The following is a 23,736-nucleotide window of genomic DNA, read 5'->3' as shown; positions in this document are numbered from 1 at the left end:
GATGTAAGTGGCAAATAAACGACATCCGCCAGTCCCATCTAGTTAGTTTTTGCTACCTCCCTAGTTCATTTTCCTCAAAAAACAAAAACTCTTTGAACTATCATACCACTAGTGGACTTTAATCGGGATTAAACGGGACCCAGTTGACATCCCTAGTTGAAAGGGAGTGTACAACCGCTATATTTAAGTTGCCAAGGCATCTAAGCAGTTGAAATAATCTGAGAAAGCACTTAACAGTGTGGCCTCATATAAACTACGAAGACAGTCTTGTGATGAAGTTGAGAGGAAAAGTTAAGGACTCAAATGAAATAGGCATGCATTTCTTTACGATAGTACAGCAGGCACTGCTGACATATTGGCCAACTCAGGTATAGCGTAACAACAAACAAGCATTCGAATCAAGCAATACAGCAAAGCAGACAACTGAACTATTTGTAATTCGGTAGGATTACACGTTGAGGGCACAAGCCAAGAAAGCAGCCCACTCGCATTACATTTCACATGTACTAAAACACATTGGCTTACCATATGTTGCTGTGAAGCCTAGCTGCTGTTGCAATGTTCTTTGAAAATATCGTCAGCATCCCGTGGTTGCAAATCTAGTTGTTGTAGTTTATTCTGCACCATCTATTTAGGTAAAATTAATTTTAATCGCATGCACTGGTCCGAATTGATCATCAATGGTTCATCTAAACTAATGAAAGAAGGGTGTGTGCATACACGACAATATATCTGCTTCCCTCTATTTTTATGCTTGTTCGAGGTGCCAGCCCCAAAAGAACAAATACTTTGCTTGATGGGGTTGGCAGCTCCATAATTAATAGAAGCATCAAATTAGTCATGCAACTTGGGAGTAATGAATAGAGGCTCAGAGCAGTGATGTAATAGCTAGCATCAGAAAATGTAGGGTAAAACGAACAAAAAGCAGCGGAACCACATGCTAGTTTGCCGATGTGTAATTAAGCATAGAGAACATCAACCAGTCTGATGGAACCAACAGGTGGCATCAGAACAAAACTAAAGCATATTAACTATATGTGCACTGGTATGTAATTTAGCACATGTAACATGTTCACTGCCAGAAGTATGGCCCTACAGGTGCAAGCAGAATAACGCGTCTCATGAAAAACTGAATGATGCCCTGAAGAAATTCAAAGGTGCGGTGCTTATGCTAGGAAAGTGAACGTAGGCGCCGGCCGTTGGATGATAGTACCTGATTCTCGGCGGCGTATGGGTATCGTTGTCATACTTGATAGCTAAGGATCGTCGATGGTGCTCGTGTTGCGGTTGAGTTTGGGCCGGCTGTCGCCGTCGCTGAAGCGGCTCCGGTGCTACGGTTGCGGCGCCTGTCGACATACAAGAAAGCTCATCTGTGGTAAGTGAACAGTTGCACGATAAAGAGAAAAACCGAAGGAGTACAAATCGAAATAACCTGATGAGGCTGCGGCGTCGGTAAAGCAGGGCCGGTGGAGTTGAATATGGCGTCCGTGGAGCGGGTCCGGTGCAGTGGACGAAGGCTTCGGCGGGCGCGTTGTACAGTGCTTTCGGTGAGGCGGATCTGTTGCCGAGGACGAGGGCTTGTATGAAGGGCCAGCGAAGGGGCGGACGAGGGAGTCAGTGAAGGGCCTACGCTGTGGTGGACGAGGGCGCCGGTTAAGCAGATCCGGTGCGGTGGACCATGATGGCGGTCAAGGAGATCTGGAGCGGTGGACAAGCCAGTCGCTGAAGCGGCTCCGGTGAAGTGGTGAGTTGGCAGTTGGGGGTTCCAAGGTGCGGAAGGTAGATCCGGCGGGGTGTGAGGTCCACCGCTGCGGCGGAGGACTAGATTCGGCGGCTTGCCGTGGTTGGGGGGTCGGGGAGGGGAAGGGGAGGGGCTCTGGGGAAGAATGTTGGGGGCAAAGAGGGGAAAACAATGGAGTTACCAAAGCAGCCCTTTTCCGTTCATGTGGCAGGGGTAAAACAGGAATATCGCAGGGCTAAACTTTCGGGCGCGTGATATTTCGATGTGAGCGGGAAGTTTGAAAGCTTTTGGCGCCTAAAATTATAAGTATTCTGCTCTCGTACGGCCGACTATGATATCATGGCCGACAATTTGTTTGTTTTGCACGCAAAAAAATGTGCAAGTTTTGAAAATCAATGTCTCCAACTCGAAACTTAGATTGTCCATTCAATTCAAATATGGATCATTGAGCTACTACAAGCAAATACCATCATACGGTCCAATTCAAATGAAATTCCAAATGTGTTTATCCTAAATATGATGACAAAAGCAAAAATGTGTATGTGTATGAATAAAGTGAATGATTATAAAGTTTGAACATGCCCGTATGTGTATATCTCTAGGTTTGATATATGAATTTGAAATCACGAAATTCCGGCTTAAAAAATGTACCTCCGTTTAAATGAATTACAAAAGCTAATGATGGAGTCGAATTCCAAAATTCCAATCTTAGGTTTGTAATTCTGGTACATCAAGGTATATCACGCATGTTCAAAAGTATCGTTATCTCATAGTACAAACTGTGAAACAAATTGATCAACCATGAGTGCACAATATCTCAATTACGCTAAAGTCCCTCAAATATAGACACCTCACTCTTTATCTGAAGTCACCCCCCCCACCACCACCACCACACACACACACACACATAGAGAAGTCGTTCTCTCCCCCAGACACCAACACACGAGCACATTAACACCCCTCTCTCTTGTAAAGTCCGGACCCCAACATAGGTCTCTATCACTTTGTCTCCCGGGCATGCACACATCTCTTCCCTCACTCTCTAGGTCTCCCGCTATCTCTCTTACCCAAGCACACGCACTATGTAGAGTGTATATTTCCCATACACACAAAACGTCGCCCCCAAACGTCTATCTCCCTAGTTATGTGGTTCTCGCGCACTCACCTCACACACCACCCCCACTGCAAACAAGCACACTTTGTCTCCTAGTGCACCACTCTCCTCTTTCTATCTCTCCCACATGCGGACCCGCCCCAGCTCCTTCCCTGTATACATATATGTCGTGACTCTTTGCATAGCTCCCTAATGTATAATCGTTCTCGATTTCGCACATTGTTCTCTACACCATCTATTCTAGATCTCTCATGAAGTCCCTATCACACACACGATGACTCGCTTCCCCTGCGTCTCCGTTCATAGGCCAATTTCGGACAACATCAACATTGTCTCCCTATCTATACGCCATTTATGGACACAAACGACCCCTCTCGCCCCTCTCTCTCTCTCTCTCTCTCTCTCTCTCTCTCTCTCTCTCTCTCCGTCGCTAGCTCTCTCTTTCTCTCGCTCTCACACCCCTCTCCCACACACACACTCGATGTCTCTTCCAAATAGTCTGCTCCCCCCGCCCGCACCCGTGCTATCTCGCTACTACACATGTCACACCATTCCCCCTTCCCTTATACTAGGTTTACATCATCAGTGGTCTCTCTACTCCACATACACTCTCTCCCTGTCACACACAAACGCGTGCACAAACACACACAGACACGCACAAACACCCATTTATCTGGATCCTCATCTCTCCCCATGTCCGCATGTGTATCTCACACACTCACTCTCTAATTATGTATATGTGTCTCCACGTTACACAACACAAAGCCCCATGTACATGTCTCTCTCTATCCTCCACACACATAGACACAAAGAATCTGTTATCATTGCCTCAGTCTCTAACATATCGCACACGCACACTGTCTCTCTCTCTCTCTCTCGCAAACACGCTCAACAAGGGTTTCCCCATGAATAACTTACCGTCTACTCATCAACAGTCGTGGCAGTACGGCGAACACGAGATGTGAAAAAGAATAAATCTACACGTGCTTAGACCACCTAGTATGACTACTAGGACTAGAGCAAGCCAAAAAGCGCACCGCCGTCACCCCCTCCTTGTCGGCGACGGGAAAATCTTTGTTTTACACAGTCGAGAAGTCATTGTGCTAAGGCCCCACATGCCGAGGCGTTGAATAGAATGTAGATGCTAGTTTACGGAAGCAAGTATCGATAATACGTTTGTATCTCCATACTTATATTTCTTCTTTTATAAAAAACCGAGTTGGTGATGATGGTACGTGTGCCATCTTGCAATATAGACCGTCTGATCTATATCTGACGGATGGAAATTAAACTAAAAGATACCCGCACCCCTCTCCACATTTGCAGACAAGGCCTTCCCTCGTTCATCCTTATCTCCAACAAACCTCATTGTTGAGCAATTAAGAAAGGAAGCCTCTGGAACAAACTGGCCTAGTGGCCGCTGCCGGCGTCGTCAATCCCCATGCCTCCGCTCAGTCCGACCACCAACCACCACCACACCCAACTCCTCTTCACCTTATCTCATATTTCTCGAGATATCATTAGTTTTTACACATGGGATTACTCCCGCAAGGGTCAATCACAACAAGTGTTTTTATAAAAAAATGCATCTTGATGTTCCGTTAATGCACGGATCTTGCTAGTACTCCTACACAAGACTAAGTTGGTGATGCTGGTGTGTCTGCCATCCGTCGTTTCTGACCATTAGATCTACATCTAACGATTGTGAGGTAAGTTGTTGCCTTTTCTCACCAACATCCCACTTGTCTACCAATTTGCAGAAAAACCCATAATTAGTATCTTAAAACCAACCACATCCCTCCCTGACCTCACCAAAACAGCCCAAGGAATATATTATAATTGAAACATAATATACATATGTATATCAAAATTAGGGTGTTTTGTACCAAGTTTGTGAATAAGTATTATTCTAATTATGATTCGTTGCAACGGACATGAACATTGCTAGTATTTCCAACCATGTATTTTTTCTAGTATTCCATAGTTTCGAGTTTTCCATCAAGATATTAGTCACTCATGGTTGATATTTACTTTCAATCATGTACACATATGCACTATGTAACTAGCCTTGCTTATTGGCTTCCAAAGCTTAACTTTCACTCCTACTTACAATATGTAGAGTATTTAACAAAAAACTACCACTTTCAACCAGCCCTAGGAAGAATCTATTGTACAAAAAATAGCAAAAACATACCCAAAATTTCTTAATCCACGCCAAAAACTACTACCTAGTACTCCTACCGATTAGGTTCGTTTAAACCCATTTATGACTGGGTTGGCCCACATGTCCGTGCTGACGAGGCAGCTTAAACCAACACATTTTGTTTGAGCGTTGACACGAGGGACCCACATCTGACCTTCTATCCTGTTATTCCCCCTCAAATCATTATTTTTCCTGAACATTACTTCAAACAGTACTGATGCGTGTTCGTCGGTGGCGCCGGTGATGAGCGAGTTGGCCGCCGCTCCGCCGGACGGGCCGGACGCCGCGCTGGCCTCCGCACGGGTTGGCAGGCTGGCCCGAGCGTGACTCACGAGCGAGCAAGCCGCCGCGCTGGCCTTCGCTCGAGCCAGATGGCTGGCCTGAGCGCGGCGCGCGCGAGCAAGCCGCCGCGCTGCCGTGCCAATCTAGCTAGCAAACCTTGCAGACAAGCAGCTGGACGGAGCTATCTTGGCTAGCTAGCGGCCGCGAGCGCCGGACGGAGCTGGCATCCGGGCTGCCGCAACATGGGCTCCGCACCGCCGGCGGTTTTGACCTCGCCTTCTGCCGGCGGCGGTAGCTGCGTCCCATGGCCGAGGATGACTAGGTGGACGGGCCGGAGGTAGGAGGTCACTCGAGGATTTTGGTTGGTAAGAGCATGTACAATGGTTGATAAGGTAGTCTTATCTTAAGTCTGCCACGTATGCAAGTGGTAGTAGTTTCTTGGCATTTTAGTGGTTTCTTGCATTATTAGGGGTTTCTTGTAAGGAACAATGTACGTACTACTAGCGACAAAAGGCGATTCTAGGTTGCGTTGTACTCCAACGAGTACTACTAGTGGTCGCGGGAGTGTATACCTCGTTTTGTGGGTTCGATCCCGGACGAAAGCACGGCGGCCTTTTAAAAAAATAGTACTACTACACTTCGCTGCGAACCAATATTTTACACGGGTAGTTTGAGTTTTGAAGTCAAACGGACGTGCGGCCCCACAATCTGGGTGCACTGGACAGCCTAGCCACGTGAACGGGTTTTCCTTCCCAGCATCCCGTGGCTCGCGTGCTCGCCCTAGCCGCACCTCGCTTGCAGCTTCCTCATCAGCTAGTAGTAGCATATTTAAACTAGCGCCTCCCAATTAAGCCCGAGGAGCCGGAAAAGCCTGGCGGGGCATTGGGAACTGTGCAATATGGCTCTGTACTCTATGTAAAGTGTTGTACTACTAGTACTCTGTAGCTTGTGGCGTTGCACGCATGGACTTCACTCCATTATCGGCTCTACTATAAAAGAAATTCCTCTTGACGTGTTTTTTTTGAAACGGAGGCAAAAGCTTTGCTTCATCTCATTCATAAAGAAGGAACTACTAACAAAGTTCGACGAGATCCATTACACCTCCACAAATGGAAGCGAAAAGCCTAGTCTCGCTGTATCAAATAACTCAAATGTTCTGCCCCCGCAGACCGCAGTAACCGTCGCTGATAAACAGGCTGCTAGTGTGTGCGTGAGAGGAGCGGCTGAGTAGGCCAGCTACTCCTACGTGAGAGGAGCGGCTGAATATAGCACCGAGAGTACCCACTAGGCCACTACGCAGGTGTACTTCCCCTGCATTGATAGTACAGCGATGGTTCTAGAGAACAGTAGTACCCTCCACTTCCAACTGTAGCTCCTTGGCCCTGAGATTCAAGAGTTCAAAACTGGTGCACTATACTAGACTAGACTAGACTAGAAGTACAGTACATCGCACTAATACTCGTAGTTGAGAAAAGTAGTACTGGTACTGCTACAGTACGAGTACGTACTCCTCCGTCACATAATGTAAGACGTTTTTTGACACTAGTTGGCGTGTACAAAAAATGGCAAAAACATACCCAAAATTTCTTAATCCACGCCAAAAACTACTACCTAGTGCCAAAAATTTCTTACTAGTGCTATTATTTACAGTATAATGCAATCCCATAACGTTCCATAATGCTAGTACTAGTAGTAAATAATAGCCTCACCCCTTCGCTGAGGAACGATCTACAGTTGGAAGGGACGAGGCCCTGCGGTTACTACGCTCTTATCTCCTCCTCGCCAGTTCCCCTCCCCCCGAAGAGAAGGCAGTTCGTCGCTGCTCCCATGGATTCGCCAGGCGGTTCTCCTCCTCGTCGGGGCTGGGAGACCTTGGACGACGATCCTCTGGGAGAAATCGCACGCCGCTCCGACGTCCTCACCGCCGCAAGACTCGGTGCTTCCTGCACCAACTTTTTCAAGACGCTGCTTAAACAGGTTTGGGAAAAGGCCATGCTTGTTGGTCTTCCATGCGTCCTCGAGGAGAAGGTTCTTCTATGGGACAATCCTTCGAACAGTCCACCGCTCCCTGGCCATGGTTGCACGTTGACTCCGCTAGAGTTGCCGACGTTGAGAGGTAGTCGGATTTTGTCCGATGAGCAGGTCAGTAATGGAGTTTGATCATGTAGTACTTAGTTATTCCATTTCCATCCCGTAATTTCTCCGCTGCCCACCGTCTTATATATAGGTCTGGGTCGGTGCCAACGAAGATTGGCTTGCATACCTCCGGCCGGATACCACCATCATTTTGCACAACATCCACAGCAGTGCGGCCGTTCCGGTAGACCCCTTCTCCACCATTGGGATCGGCCTTCCGGACTGGCTGGGCTTGAATACGTATGATGATGCCTACATGAGATTGAAGAAGATAGCAATTGCGGACCCGCCGACAAAGCGACGCGGCTACGACGATTACTATCTCATCGCGGTGTTCGACATAAGGATTGCCATCAATGCAAGACGCAGTAACGGCAGAGGCTGGCGCATGTTGGCGGCGGCAGATTTGTACCCCTACACGTTCGAAGACGCCGTGCGCCATCTAGGCCGCATCTTCGCGGTGACAAGCCAGGGGACTTGTTTCATCTGGTTGCCATCCTACGGTACGGGAGATTACAAACGGAATGCACAAACCATCATTTGCATCCCTAACGGTACTCCATTATTTTGCAGGGACCAGTCATCCCCCGATCAAAATAAGATCGCCGATCCTGGATGTGCATTTGCATCCGCGATTCGGTCTAACCTGGAACCTTGTAGCTGACTTTGGCATATTGGGATCAACTATCTTAGCAGTCGTTACCCATGGTACCACTGATGTGCAACATGGTCACACAATCTACCACGATCGGACCGTCACCATCTACCCAGGTATTCCATTTTTTAACCCTCTCGCCTTCTCTTTCATTGTTGTACTAGTAGTATACTTAGTACTACTAGTAGGAGTACTTTTTACCTTGGAGGACGCGTATAGCTAGCTGGGCCCTTGAAGACTTGAACCCACTAGCTGCCACCATTTTTGTTTTTCCATGTCTTACTATCTCATCCATGTAGCCAAGAGTGGCTATATATAATAAGCCGGTTATTTTACTTCCTCTATACCGGAGTAGTACTATTTGCTGCACAGTATTACTGACCGCCATATTTGAGCACAACATTATTATGCATGGACCTTGACTATGTACGTCACCATGTGTCCAGATCTGGGATGCCGCGTGTACCAGATGAACGGCGCCGAGTTCGACCCCCGTGATGCTACGTGGGTGCCGAGGAACACTCTTGGAGAGTACTCGCTTTTCATCGGGGACAGCTACCCCATTGTGAAGCGGATGCCACCTTCCGTGCACGACACGGAAGGCCTGCCGTTCATGAAGCATGGTTGTGTCTTCATTGCGCACCGCCGGATGAACGACATGCTGGGACACGCTATCCCTGATTTATGCCGCTTCAGCTTGGATGAGTCTCCATCGTGTGGAACCGGACTAGAAAGCTGCGACAATGATTCCCGTTGCCCACCGCTATGGATCGTGCCATCCATGAAGAACACCTGGGACTGGAACCTGGAGGAGGACATGCATGTAGCCCATCTATAACGTGTAAGTGGAGTACGGTAATTGTGAACGGTAGCGCTGTGAATATATGTAGACTAGTCGTGCACAAATTTATCACATGAATTGGAGATGAACTTGTGTGGCATACTGGCATTTGTCCTTTAGAATTTATTACTAGTAAATGTGTTATGTGTACGTGCAACTTGTGTGGTTGTTGCACGGGCTCCAACACGCTCTTTGAGAAAAAAGGTGGCACAGCTTTGGATATACGTGACGTGGCGGCATCATACAGTAGCATCGTTCGCTATAGTTGTAGTACACTCCTACTAGGACGACAACTCCTATAAAACCTTGCGCTTGGCTCTTTGCCTCTTCGGGAGGTTCAACAGTTCGTACTCGTGTGAACCTTGCACTTGCCTCTTCGCCTCTTCGGAAGGTCCAACAATGATGATACTACAGTACAATATGCGTCTGGCAATCTGACACCGATTGAACTGCTGCACGTCCACCGCGAGGGCGAGGGCGAGGGCGAGGGAGAGGAAGAGGGAGAGGGCGCTGTAGTCAAAACCCTCTCCTCGTCCTGCGAACCACCGCGCGCGTGGGCGAGGGAGAGGCGTAGTAAGCAAGCTTCTCCTCGTTCGGCGAGTTGACGGGACACATCAAAGCAGTACTAGTACTAGTAGTAGTCCATACTGCGTCCTTTCCGATTAATATGGCTTAATTTGAAACGAGAAAAATACACTGGCGGTCAACGTATGTAACAATACGCTCTTTACGGTCACTATATATAGTTTTGCGTCGATTATACGATCACTAGCTCATCGTAGAGCACCGTATTGCACCCTACTGACCGGCCACATAGTCGACGTGGCACTTTGTTGACTGGTTAAATTGTCACCTGGTTTCTGGGTCCCACCTGTCAGTTGGCGGAGCAAAGAAATCAGTTAAACAAAACTTTACGCAGGCGCCACACGAGTCCAACCCTTGCGCCCGAACCGCCCTGGCTGTGTATGTGAGTGCATGCACGTGTCCTCCCTCGGCCTTCCAACAAAGAGTGTACATCGGCTATAAAACAAAGAGTGTAGTAGTACATGATGTACATCTACACTTCCAATGCATTTAGCCTTTAATCTAAATCGATATTGATTGACTAATGCACCAACTTGTGCTGTAGGTATAGGCTACATGTCTATCCTTAATTACAGCATGCAACGGCCTTCATTTAATCTTCTTATCTCAATGGTCGCATGCACACATAAGTCTGCTACTTTTGGGCGTTAATTATACCCTGGTCAATGTGTAAATCTCTAAATGTACAGTCTTTCACGGACGTAGGGAGTAGGTTGAGCACTTGAGCGTGAGCGTGTGTGTTGCGTCGTGTGCTGTGTGCCGCATGGGTGCGTGAGTGTTGCGTGCGTCCATGTGGAGTACGTGTGAGTGTTGCATGTTGCATGCATGCATGCATGCATGGGGCTTACTCCCTCCCATTGACATGTTCATATTTCAAACTTCCTCTGTTCCCTCCATATGGTGATACTCCCTCTGTTCCCAAATACTCCAGTACGGAGTAAAAGCCTCCCTCTGTTCCCAAATACGGAGTATTTGTCTTTCTACAGATTTCAACAAGTGACTAGGTACGGAGCAAAATGAGTGAAGTGAGCGTAGAGGCATAGGGATACTGTAGAAAGGAAATCCTCGCGATCCATCATTCCCCATCTCGGTCAGAGAGAACTATTCAACTAGTCTTCGCAGTGAAGTGACAATACACGCTGCAGCAGATGGGACACGTAATTAATAAGCTGAACCAGCGTGTTGGTGTTACTAAATCAGCCTTACCCAGTACTGCCATCATGTTTGCCAGTAGAGCACGCTTCCGCAAATACGCCTACGCACATGTGTCCTCCATTAACTGACATATGGGCCCTCTTGTGGTAGACCCACATGTCATCGGTGTAACTATTTACACTCCGGAGGACGGTGCCTATATCCTGGTAGTAGTACTAGTAGAATTGAGATTTAATGCACTTTCTTCCCCGTCTTCCACTCTTCTTCCTCCTCTCTTCTTCTTCCTCCTCTCTTCCCCATCGTCGGCCGCACACCATTTACCCCCGCTCACTGCTCGCCCGCCCGCGCCATCTTCCTTGGTAGCTCGCGCGTACCATATCCCCCCGCTCACTGCTCGGCCACACGAGGAGAAGCTTCTTCGCTCGCCCGCCCGAATCCACTTCCCCGCTGGCTCGCAGGCACCGAAAACCCCAATGGCAGAACCGACTGACACGCAGAGCCGCGATTGGAATTCCCTCCCCGATGTTCTCTTGGAGCAGATCTGTAGTCGTATGGACCTACTCAGCACCGTCCGTCTGGCCGCATGCTCGGTGTCTTTGTACCGTCTACTCGTCTGCAACCGGCCGGCTCTTTTCAAGACACCCTGCTTGCTGATGCCCGATCCTCGCAGGTGGCCCAGACACCGACTTGACGATCCTACGGAGGTTGCCGTGGTGCCCCTCGACATGCTACCACTACCCGTCCACCTGTCCTTCATGCGCGGCCACTACTGGGCGGGCATGAAGGCCAACTGGATCGTCCTCATCCACCACACCGGTAGTCCGTGGCGTCTCGTGGATATCTACACCCAGCGAGAGATCACCCTTCCATCGTTGGATACCGCCGACATCGAGCCTCGCGGCCCGCCGGACACTCCTGCCTACTACGCACGAGACGCGTCAAGCTTTTGGCTCGACCTCTGTTTGCAGAAAGTTGTAATCTGCGAAGTGCCCACACCATCAGAAGACTACATGGATTACAAGCTCATTGCCTTGTTCAACATGGGATTAGTCTATCTGGAATCCGGTCGCCATACATGGTTATGGCTCATCATCAATCCTGTTGAGGCAACATTTCTGTCTGATGCTATAGTGCACGATGGCATCGTTTACGCGGTCGACGCACAGATTGGCTGCCTATACTGGTGGAATCTATCGTCGTGTAATTGTTCTATCTCATCTCATCTTTACCTTATGAATACGACTGCCTGTTCATTTGTTACAAATTTAGAATGCATAGCATGTCTATAACCACATCATTGCTATATGTTCCTCTCATTTCCTAGATTTTTATGACCACACATGTTATTGTTAGAGTTGATATGAGAACAATTGGCATCTAATGATTGTTAGAATACATATTATGAGCATAACATCATGATTGCTATATGTTACTCTCGTTTACTAGATTTTTATAACAACGCATGTTATTGCTTAGAGTTGATATGAGAATAGTAGTAGTAAGTGCTATGGTAGAATATGAGTAGGCGCTGTCATAGCTGTTTTCCTCTCATTGTTACATGATGTTTGAACCATGACATGTTGCTAGAATATGAAAGCCATTGGCTTATTTTTTTAACTTGGGGTATGATTATGACCACGGCATTGCAATTCTCTGTCTATGATATGTGTCACTGTTATAATAATCTTAATTCCACACATACTCTGAACATGATTGTTTATTTTTGTCCTTTTGGTCTCCAATTTGAATTGTTGCAGCAGACGCAAATGCGCTGGCCTTCATGATTCCAGGACCTGGAATCATACCAGCCGATGGGTGCTGGTTTATCGCTCGTTCAGCTGACGGCGGTCATTTGATGCTCATTCGCACATACCAAATTGACCAAACCATTACATCAAACCACATGCAGTACAATGCGTGGGGCGTTCGTGACATTGATGGCTATGGCTGCTTCGTGTTCGAGAAAGATCCCAGCTCCGTTGGGCCAGGCGTATTCAACTGGAGGCGGGTTTACAGCCTCGGCAACCACTCCTTGTTCCTCGGGCTCAATTATCCGATCATCCAACCAATCATCGATCATATCACCGGCGATGATTACTGTGCTATGCAACTTCCATTCGCGAGGGGGGGCTGTGTTTACACATCATACCATGGGTTTCATGAATCACCATATCCAGAGATTCGTCGACACAGCTTGTTGCCAGGTAATCTTCAGTGTGTGAAAGGCATCAAGCTTCCATGCGATGGATGGCTTTTGCAAACCCGACATGCGGCGATGTGGTTCATGCCAACAGCAAATATGCACAACTTGATTCGTGCTGATATCTAGACTGAGCCATGTATTCTGCTGCTGTAGCACGACCCTCTTTTGTTGGATATTATGTACTGTTGTTAGTTTGAAGCACTCCTCTGGTTTGAAGGATAGATACCTTCCTGGGATCAAGTGCATCCTAACTCACCTGCGTAGGATGTACTGATAATGATGATGGAGATGCTGTGCAGAAGCCATATATATACATATATATCAGTTAGGCTTCAAGTGCGTACTTGTTAGTTAAACCTATGTATAAATTGTGACACTAAATACGACTAGTAAGTAGTACAGTAGCAGTACTAGTATACGTCGGTCAAATTATTCATCATGTCCACACATTGAATTGACGTGACAACACGCTGCGCGTGAGGTGACACAAGAATCCCGGCGGCGTGTTCGGGTATTCCGGACTTTAGATTTGGAGTACCACTTATCTGTTGAAATCTTTTTTTTCGAAACGGAGGCAAAAGATTTGCCTCATCCATTAAATAAGAGGAGAATAGAGTTTAGAGTTTTTACAAGCGCCCTTGCAAAACAGCATGGCAATTACTCTCGTACAACTGTCGAAGAAGCGCGAGTTTTTACTCTGTCGAAATCTTTCATCATTCACTTAAAACAGTCGATTGGTCATACATTGAGTACCATATAACTGGAATTACCGATGCAAGTCGAAGAAGGATTGGCCGGTGCTGCCGGTTGGCGTCAAGTTCAATCCCACGGATCAGGAGCTGGTCGAGCACCTTGAGGCCAAAGTGAGTGTTGACAGCGCGAGATTTTAGTCTCTCATTGATTTGTTCATACCAACCATCGACAGCGAGCACGGCATATGCTACACCCAACCTGAGAAACTTCCAGGTAAGACACCGATCGGCCGTCTACTTGCACAAACATATTCCTTTGTTTATAGCTCTATTTTTCATTTTAGACGCAGACCTGGTGAAACAATTACAATTTGACAGTTAATAAAAAGTGAAACAAGTGACTGCAACATGCCAAAGATGTTATGAAAATGCCAACTAGGTAAAACCTGTATTCCACAATACTGCAGGTATCACACTAAGTGGCCTAAGGAAGCATTTCTTACAGCGCAATTCCAGTGCGTTCAAAAGGGGCACATGGACGTGTCGCAAGATACAGTCGGAGTGCGGCACGCACACGATGTGGCACAAGACCGGCAATACCTTGCCTGTGATGGTCAACGGTCGGCAGACGGGCAGCAAAAAAGGTTCTGGTGCTGCACACCAACAAGAACGTCGACCAGCAGAGGACCAACTGGGTGATGCACCAGTACCACATCGGGGACCTGGAGCAATAGAAGGAGCGGGAGCTGGTCCTCTGCAAGATTTTCTACCAGACGAACACTAGGGCCAGGAGTAGTTTGGTATTGGTAGGTGTACTACCTTGTCGTCCGCAAGTTGGTATTGTTGTTAACAATCTTTTGGTATGAACTTGCATTTGCTTCCAACCATCATGCCGAGGGTCGATGTGGATATAAAGCTGAATCATTTGTTTTGAAACGAATTCTCAGGCACCTGATTTTTATTTGATGGGTAGCATAAGCACCCGCCGTTCGATTTCCCAGTTCTGCAGTTTTTTCGAAACAAGTGCATGCACTTATTATCACGATAAAAAAAATATCCATGTTGCGTCCCAGTTATCAGTCTATGCTTGCAGAATTCTCTCGTTTATTGAGCACGTATATTGTTTTTTTAGGTCGAGCAAGTTTCAACTAGGCTGTAGACTGACCAGGGTTGGTTTTGTTTTTAACAGGCCCAGCCCATGACGACAACGGGGCACAAAGATCCAGCAGGTATCTACTGGCCTCTGGCCGGCCAGTGTTAGTTATATTTTGTCTTACAACATCCGCAGGCAGTTTTGTTACTGAATCAAACACACAGCCCAGTTCTATTTTCCTCTTGAAACACATGTCCTACATCAGTTTTCTAATCTCTACCTATAGTTTTACTAGTTCATATACACGTATCATTATATTGAAAACACATAAAATTCCCTTTTCATATTTACATCCTTATTTTTGTTGTTTTTTCCCACCCAGCGCTGATTTTTTTACCACTGGTTTTCCCTTAAACCAACTCAATTGTCCCACGTCTTATTTGCTTACAAAAACAAAACGATTTTTTGGCAAATCAATAAGTTCTTAAAAAAATGTTTATCATTTCGGGATTACAACAGTTTGGACTCCACCGAAATATGCAAAATAAGGTTGAACTTTTTGACCGTGGTCCTGGGCAGAAAATGGGCTGTAATAAATTACTTAAGAATTAGCAAATGGGCTGCAAATTATAAAAAATAGCAAATGGGCTGCAAATTGTAAAAAATAGCAAATGGGCTTTATGTTGTCTGCCACAGATTTGGAGGCTGACTTGTGGGCCTACTAAGTTCATGCGTACACAAGGTTTCTTAAAAAAGAAACTTAGTCAACAATCGACTCTACTAGCGTCAGACCGTTAGATGTCAATCTAAAGGCAATCGTGCTTCTTCAGTCTCTGATCTTCCTGCCCCAGCCGCCCAAACCAGCGCCGCCGGAACCGCCTGCTCCCGCCTCCCATGGCCGGCAGTGCTGCCGGGCAGGCCTCACGGCCCCATCATACTCGCATCCCTGGCCTGTCTGTCCCTCTACTCACCCACACCTCCTGTTATTTTCCGGCGACGGCAGCCGAACCAGTCAACCCTCATACTCTCCACCGCGTGGGCAGCCACTCCCGTGTCTTCGTCGGCTCCCTGTCGTTCCATTCGTAGGCCTCGCCGTCGTCCACCGCCGTAGTGCTCTCGGCGCGGCGTGGTAAACGATGTCCATCAAACGGCCGTAGTGCTTCTTCAACCTCTGGTCTTCTTGCCCCAGCCGACCAAAGCAGCACCGGCCATACTACTCCCATCGCTGGCCAGGCCATCCCTCCACTCACCCACTCCCCCTATTATTCTACAGCGACGGCAGCCTCACACCGCAGCCGAACCAGTGAACCCTCGTACTCCTCTCCGCGTGGGCATCCACTGTCGCGTCTTCCCCAGCTCCGTGTCGTCCCCTTCCTAGGCCTCGCCGTCGTCCACCGCCCTGGTGCTCTCGGCACGACGTGGTCAATGTTGTCAACGACCGACTTCCATCGGAAGAGTATTGTATGTGGAGAGGCTGACAGCTGGGTCCACGGCAGCCGCAAGGAAGTGCCTCCTTATTACGCGCAAAATAATTATTCCTCCACCTGACAGCAGGGACCCATCGAACGGGCCACCAGTATTTCGCGGAAAAAACATTTCCCCCCTGACTGCTGTGACCCACCGGACGGGCCACCGTATTTCGCGAAAAAAACGTTTGCCCCTGATTATTGGGACCCACCGGAGGGACCACCGTATTTCGTGAAAAAAACGTTCCCCCTGCTGTCAGCTCGGACCCACCGGAAGTGCCTCCTTATTATGCACAGAAAAATGAATACTCCCCCTGCTAGCTGGGACCCACCATGGTGGGAGGCTGACTTGTGGGCCTACTAAGTTGACGGGGACAGAGGGCTTTGTCAACTTAGTCAATATGAACGATTCTAGCTCCAGTGACCGTACGATGTCCATCCAACGACCGTCGTGCTTCTTCAATCTATGCTCTTCCTGCTCCAGCCGCTCAAACAAGCACCGGCGGGACTGCCTGCTCCCTCCTCCCCGCGGCCGGTTGTGCTGCCACGCAGGCCTCACCGCCCCACCGTACTCCCATCACTGGCCTAGCCATCCCTCTACTCACCCACATGGCCACACCTGTTGTTATTCTCCGGCAAGGGCAGACGAACCAGTAAACCCTCGTACAGTCGTACTCCCCTCCGCGTGGGAAACAACTGCCGAGTCTTCCCTGCCTCCGTGTCGTTCCCTTCCTAGGCCTCGCCGTCATCCACCGCCCTAGTGCTCTCGGCGTGGCGTGGTCAACATGGTCAAGGAACGGCTTCCATCGGACGTGGACTGTACGTGGAGAGGCTGACAGCTGGGTCCACGGCCGCAGCAACGAAGTGCCTCCTTATTACGCGCAAAATAATTATTTCTCCACCTGACATCTGGGACCCACCGGAAGGGCCTCTGTATTTCGCGAAAAAAACGTGCCCCCAGCTGACATGTTGGACCCACCAGCTATCTTCGCACATAAGGAAGTGCCTCCTTATTACGCACAAAAAAATGAATACTCCCCCTGCCAGCTGGAACCCAGCATAGTGGGAGGCTGCCTTGTGGGCCTACCAAGTTGACGGGGACGGAGGGCTTTGTCAACTTGGTCAATATGAACGATTCTAGCTCCTGTTACCGTACGATGTTCATCCAACGGCCGTAGTGCTTCTTCAACCTCTGGTCGTCTTGCTCCAGCCGCCCAAACCAGCGCCGGTCGTGCCGCGTGCTCCTGCCTCTCGTGGCCGGCTGTGATGCCGCAGAGGCCTCACCGCCCCCTACTACTCCCACCGCTGTCCAGGCCATCCCTCTACTCACCCACACCCCCTGTTATTCTGCGATGACAACAGCCTCACACCGCAGCCGAACCAGTGAGTCCTCGTACTCCTCTTCACATGGGCATCCACTGCTGCGTCTTCCCCGGCTCCGAGTCGTCCCCTTCCTAGGCCTCGCTGTCATCCACCGCCGTGGTGCTCTCGGCACGGCGTGGTCAACGTGGTCAAGGAACGACTTCCATCGGACGTGGACTGTACGTGGAGAGGCTGACAGCTGGGTCCACGGCCGCCGCAAGGAAGTGCCTCCTTATTACGCACAAAATAATGATTCCTCCACCTGATAGCAGGGACCCATCGGACGGGCCACCGTATTTCATGAAAAAAACGATTCACCCCCCTGACTGCTGGGACCCACCAGCTACATCTTCGCATGCAAGGAAGTGCGTCCGGGCAAAAAAATGATTCGCCCCCTGACTGCTGGGACCCACCAGCTACATCTTCTTTTTTTGAGGGAACACCAGCTACATCTTCGCAGGCAAGGAACTGCCTGACAGTCGGGACCCACCTGGTCGAAGCGCATGTAGCGTTGTCATTCTGGTCGCGAACTTGTACGAACATATATACTGGTCGATGTAGAGGCGCGCATGTATCGTATTAGAGGCGCGCACGTAGCATGTACATGTACGTATAGCGGCGAGGGTGCAAGAAAGAAAATACGGCCACGTACGTACATACGGGCAGGGTCTCTAACGCCTATCGCGCATACGTACATGGCTGGGTCGGAATGGAGAAATAGCATAGTCGTCGTGTTCATGGGGAGGCAACGAAATGCATCGTGTTCATCGGGAGGCAACGGAACGCGTGGGAGCCAACCGGCTGGGTCGGAATGCGTGGTCGTGTTCATCGGGAGGGCTTGGATGGAACAGGCGATGGAAACGAGGCATGGCGTACTGCACAACGGAGGAAACGGCCTTGTGTTCGACCGGCCACATTCGAAACGGGGTCCTGTTGATCGGGAGGGGCCTGGCGTACCGCAAAACGGAGGAAACGGACCTCCTACGGTCGAAACAGGGGTCCTGTTCATCGGGAGGGGTGTGGCATACCGCAAAATGGATGAAACGGACTTGTGTTGGAGCGCTACGGTCGAAACGGGGGGGAGGGGTGTGGTGTACCGCAAAACGGGACTCCACGGGATACTGTTCATCTCCACCGTCGACCTCCTCCAGCCTCCACGGGCTCCTGTTCATCCAGCCTCCATCGGGCGCTACTCCACCGGCTACTGTTCAACCACCCCTCCACGGGCACCCCTCCATTGTCTACTATTCATCCAGCCCTCCACACCACGGTGTCCTGTTCAACCACCTCTCCACGGGCACCCCTCCATCGTCTACTGTTCATCCAGCCCTCCACACCACGGGGTCCTGTTCAACCACCCCTCCACGGCCACTCCTCCACCGTCTACTGTTCATCCAGCCCTCCACACCACGGGTTCCTGTTCATCCAGAGGCAACGCCACCACTCACTGTTCATCCAACCCCCCCCCCCTGCAACACCCATTGTTCATCCCAGAGGCAGCATCGATCGGCTTCAGTTAGGAGCAGTAGCGAAGGAATCGCTCCATCGGGTTCAGTTAACAGCCATCGATCGATCGCTCGGGTTCAGTAGCACGTAGCCTGCAGTGCAATCGCTCGGGTTCAGTTAGAGCCCAACGCCTCGCTCGGGTTCAGTTAGAGCCAACGCCTCGCACACACGCGCGTACTTGTACGAGAGAAACGCGCATTGCTCTCCCACTGTAACCGACAACTCCCCGAAATTTTCCTCCCCCTCGCTTCTACCACGATTTCTTCGTCATGGATGGCCCAAAGAATGTCATGCAGCTGCGTCTCCGGCCCGCCCAGGACGAAAAGCCCATTTTCTGTCATGATTTTTTGTCATAGAAGTAGGAGCCCACCACATCTATGATGATACCGGGTTTTGTCACAATTATCGGCATAGAAGTGTCATATGTATGACAGGAAAAATCGTTCGGCCCAAAATGTCATGGATGTGTCTTTTTTTGTAGTATCGATGATGATATGTATTATGAGTTATGTGTTTTGATGACCGAAGTTTGTTCGGAGTCCTGGGTAAGATCACCGACGTGACGAGGAGTATCGAAATGGTCGAGACATAAAGATTGATATATTGGACGACTATATTCGGACACCAAAAGTGTTCCGGAGAAGTTTCGGATAAAACTGGAGTGCCGGAGGGTTATCGGAACCCCCGGGGGAACTAATGGGCCTCCATGGGCCTTAGTGGAGAGAGAGGGGTGGCCAGGGCAGGCCACACGCCCCCTCCCCCTTAGGTCCAAATTGGACTAGGAGGGGGTCCCCCCCCCTTTCCTTCTCCCTCTCCCTCTCCTTCCTTGCCCCTCTCTCCCTCTTGGTGGAATCCTACTAGGACTAGTAGTCCTAGTAGGACTCCCATTGTTGGGGTGCGCCTAGGAGGCCCGGCCGCCCTCCCCTTGCTCCTTTATATACGGGGGCAGGGGGAACCCTAGTACACACAAGTTTCTCTCCCAACTGTGTGGGGAGCCCCCCTCCACAGTTACACACCTTGATCATACCATCATAGCGCTTACGCGAAGCCCTGTGCCGGTAGCATCATCATCACCATCGCCTTGCTGTCGTGCTGACGGAACTCACCCTCGTCCTCAACTGGATCAAGAGCACGAGGGAAGTCATCGAGCTGAACGTGTGCTGAATGTGGAGGTGCCGTAAGTTTGGTACTTGATCGGTTGGATCGTGAAGAAGTTCGACTACATCAACCGAGTTATTGAAACGCTTCCGCTTTCGGTCTACGAGGGTACGTGGACACACTCTCCCCTCTTGTTGCTATGCATCACCTAGATAGATCTTGCGTGATCGTAGGAATTTTTTGAAATTATTGTGTTCCCCAACAGTGGCATCAGAGTCAGGTCTATGCATAGATGTAATATGCACGAGTAGAACACAAAGAGTTGTGGGCGATAATAGTCATGCTGCTTACCACCAATGTCTTACTTTGATTCGGCGGTATTGTTGGATGAAGCGGCCCGAACCGACATTACATGACCGCGTTCATGAGACTGGTTCTACCGACGTGCTTTTGCACAAAGGTGGCTGGTGGGTGTCTGTTTCTCCAACTTTAGTTGAATCGAGTTTGACTACGGTCGGTCCTTGTTGAAGATTAAAACAACACACTTGGCAAAAAAATCGTTGTGGTTTTGATGCGTAGGTAAGAATGGTTCTTGCTAGAAGCCTGTAGCAGCCACGTAAAACTTGCAACAACAAAGTAGAGGACGTCTAACTTGTTTTTGCAGGGCTTGCTGTGATGTGATATGGTCAAGGCATGATGTGATATAAATTGTTGTGTGAGATGATCATGTTTTGTAACAGAGTTATTGGCAAGTGGCAGGAGCCATATGGTTGTGGCTTTATTGTATGCAATGCAATGGACATGTAATTGTTTTACTTTATCACTAAGCGGTAGTGATAGTCGTAGAAGCAATAGTTGGCAAGACGACAACAATGCTACGATGGAGATCAAGGTGTCACGCCGGTGACGATGGAGATCATGATGATGCTTCGGTGACGAATATCATGAGCACAAGATGATGATGGGCATATCATGTCACATATTTTGATTGCATGTGATGTTTATCTTTTATGCATCTTATTGTGCTTAGTACGGCGGTAGCATTATAAGATGATCCCTTACTAAATTTCAAGGTATAAGTGTTCTCCCTGAGTATGCACCGTTGCTACAGTTCATCGTGCCGAGACACCATGTGATGATCGGGTGTGATAAGCTCTACATTCACATACAATGGGTGCAAGCCAGTTTTGTACATGCAGAATACTTGGATTAAACTTGACGAGCCTAGCATATGTAGATATGGCCTCGAAACACTGAGACTGAAAGGTCGAACATGAATCATATAGTAGATATGATCAACATAGTGATGTTCACCATTGAAAACTACTCCATCTCACATGATGATCGGGCATGGTTTAGTTGATTTGGATCACGTGGTCATTTAGATGACTAGAGGGATGTCTATCTAAGTGGGAGTTCTTAAGTAATATGATTAATTGAACTTTAATTTATCATGAACTTAGTCCTGATAGTTATTTTGCATATCTATGTTATTGTAGATCAATGGCCCGTGCTACCGTTCCTTTGAATTTTAATGCGTTCCTAGAGAAAGCTAAGTCGAAAGATGATGGCAGCAACTACACGGACTGGGTCCATAACTTGAGGATTATCCTCATTGCTGCATAGAAGAATTATGTCTTGGAAGCACAGTAAGGTGTATCACCCGCGCCAGCTGTCGGTGTCAAAACCGGCGGATCTCGGGTAGGCGGTCCCGAACTGTGCGTCTAAGGCTAATGGTAATAGGAGGCAGGGGACACAATGTTTTACCTAGGTTCGGGCCCTCTCGATGGAGGTAATACCCTACTTCCTGCTTGATTGATCTTGATGATATGAGTGTTACAAGAGTTGATCTACCACGAGATCGTAGAGGCTAAACCCTAGGAGCTAGCCTATGATTATGATTGTTCTTGTCCTATGGACTAAACCCTCCGGTTTATATAGACACCGGAGGGGGCTAGGGTTACACAAAGTCGGTTACAAAGAAGGAGATCTAGCATCCGAATTGCCAAGCTTGTCTTCCACGCAAAGGAGAGTCCCATCTGGACACGAGACGAAGTCTTGAGTCTTGTATCTTCATAGTTCAATAGTCCGGCCAAAGTATATAGTCCGGCTGTCCGGATACCCCCTAATCCAGGACTCCCACAGTAGCCCCTGAACTAGGCTACAATGACGATGAGTCCGGTGCGCAGATTGTCTTTGGCATTGCAAGGCGGGTTCTATCTCCAAATACTCCAAGGTAGATTAAGGATCGTGTCTGGCTCTGTCAGATAATTTCCACACACCACCGTACAGAGCATAACACTTTACAAATCTAATCTGCTGACAATTTTTCACGGTGTGCCCTTACGCCGCGGCCTCGCTCAATACGAACCGGTTTTTCTCGGCCTGCCACAACACGCACTGCAAGGCGGTTTTATTGGCACGCCTCATCGAAGCAGAGATCATGTCCCCCCTTATTGCGGGATTCTCATCAACACGGGTGCGGGCAACCCCACAATGCCTGTTGGTATGACTCCGTGTTTTTAGGCAAGTCCCAAGTGGTTACGCTGAGGATGCTTGGTATTCACCCCCTTTATAGAGGGGCCGAGGCCTATCCCTCTCTCTTACCATGCTTGCGCCTTTCCGCATCTCGAGTTCCAACACCCGAAGCTCAAGCTTAGGTACTTCGGATCTTCAATCATGTCCGGATCCAACCTTCAAGGCCGGTGGATAGCCTCCTCTGTCACAGAGGAGGACATTGCGAAGCTTAGGGAGGCCAGATATCTGACCGCTGACATCAAGCACAGGCTTCCTGCTCCAGGGCAGTTCATCCCTGCCCCCGAGCCCAACGAGAGCGTCGTATTTGTTTCTCACTTCCTCCGTTGCTTAGGCTTCACCCTCGATCCCTTCCTGAGAGGGCTCATGTTCTATTACAGGCTAGATTTTCATGATCTAGCTCCGGACTCCATCCTTCACATCTCGTCGTTTATCGTCGTGTGCGAAGCCTTCCTGCACATCACCCCACACTTCGGCTTATGGCTCAAGACCTTCAATGTAAAGCCGAGGGCGATCGAGGGGCGACACGCAGAGTGCAGAGGTGCTGCATTAAGTAGAAACGTCGATGCCCCATGGCCAAAGGGCTTCTTCCCGGAGGTGTCCGATCTATGGCAACGGAGGTGGTTCTACGCCACGGCTCCGAGAGGCACAAAGTGGGCGGCTGCCCCCGACTTCTGCTCGGGCCCTCCGCCTCAACTGGCGTCGTGGGCCAACCTGGGACTGGACTGGGGGCCTGCTAATGATGTACCAACATTGCAGAGCCGCATTCGGGAGCTTCTTGAGAGGGACATCAGTCTTGTCAGCATAATTCAGGTAACGCTAGTCCGACGGATCTTGCCGTGCAAACGTCGGCCTCTCCGGATGTGGGAGTTCAACCCAGAAGGTCCGCGAACTATTCAGCACTTCTTCGGCATGACGCTCGAAGGGATGTATAGGTTATTCTTCGGACCGCAAGTAAAGTGTTCGGACACCACCGAGGATGCGGGCCTAAGCTGCAACCGCCCAGATACCCAAGTAAGTAACCCTGAAACCGAACACTTTGTTTATATTTAACACAACATTATTCTGA

This window comes from Triticum aestivum, chromosome 1B, assembly GCF_018294505.1.
Source record: "Triticum aestivum cultivar Chinese Spring chromosome 1B, IWGSC CS RefSeq v2.1, whole genome shotgun sequence".
NCBI classification, from domain to species: domain Eukaryota; kingdom Viridiplantae; phylum Streptophyta; class Magnoliopsida; order Poales; family Poaceae; genus Triticum; species Triticum aestivum.
The sequence above is the reverse complement of the archived record's forward strand: the minus strand, read 5'-3'. Positions refer to the sequence as shown.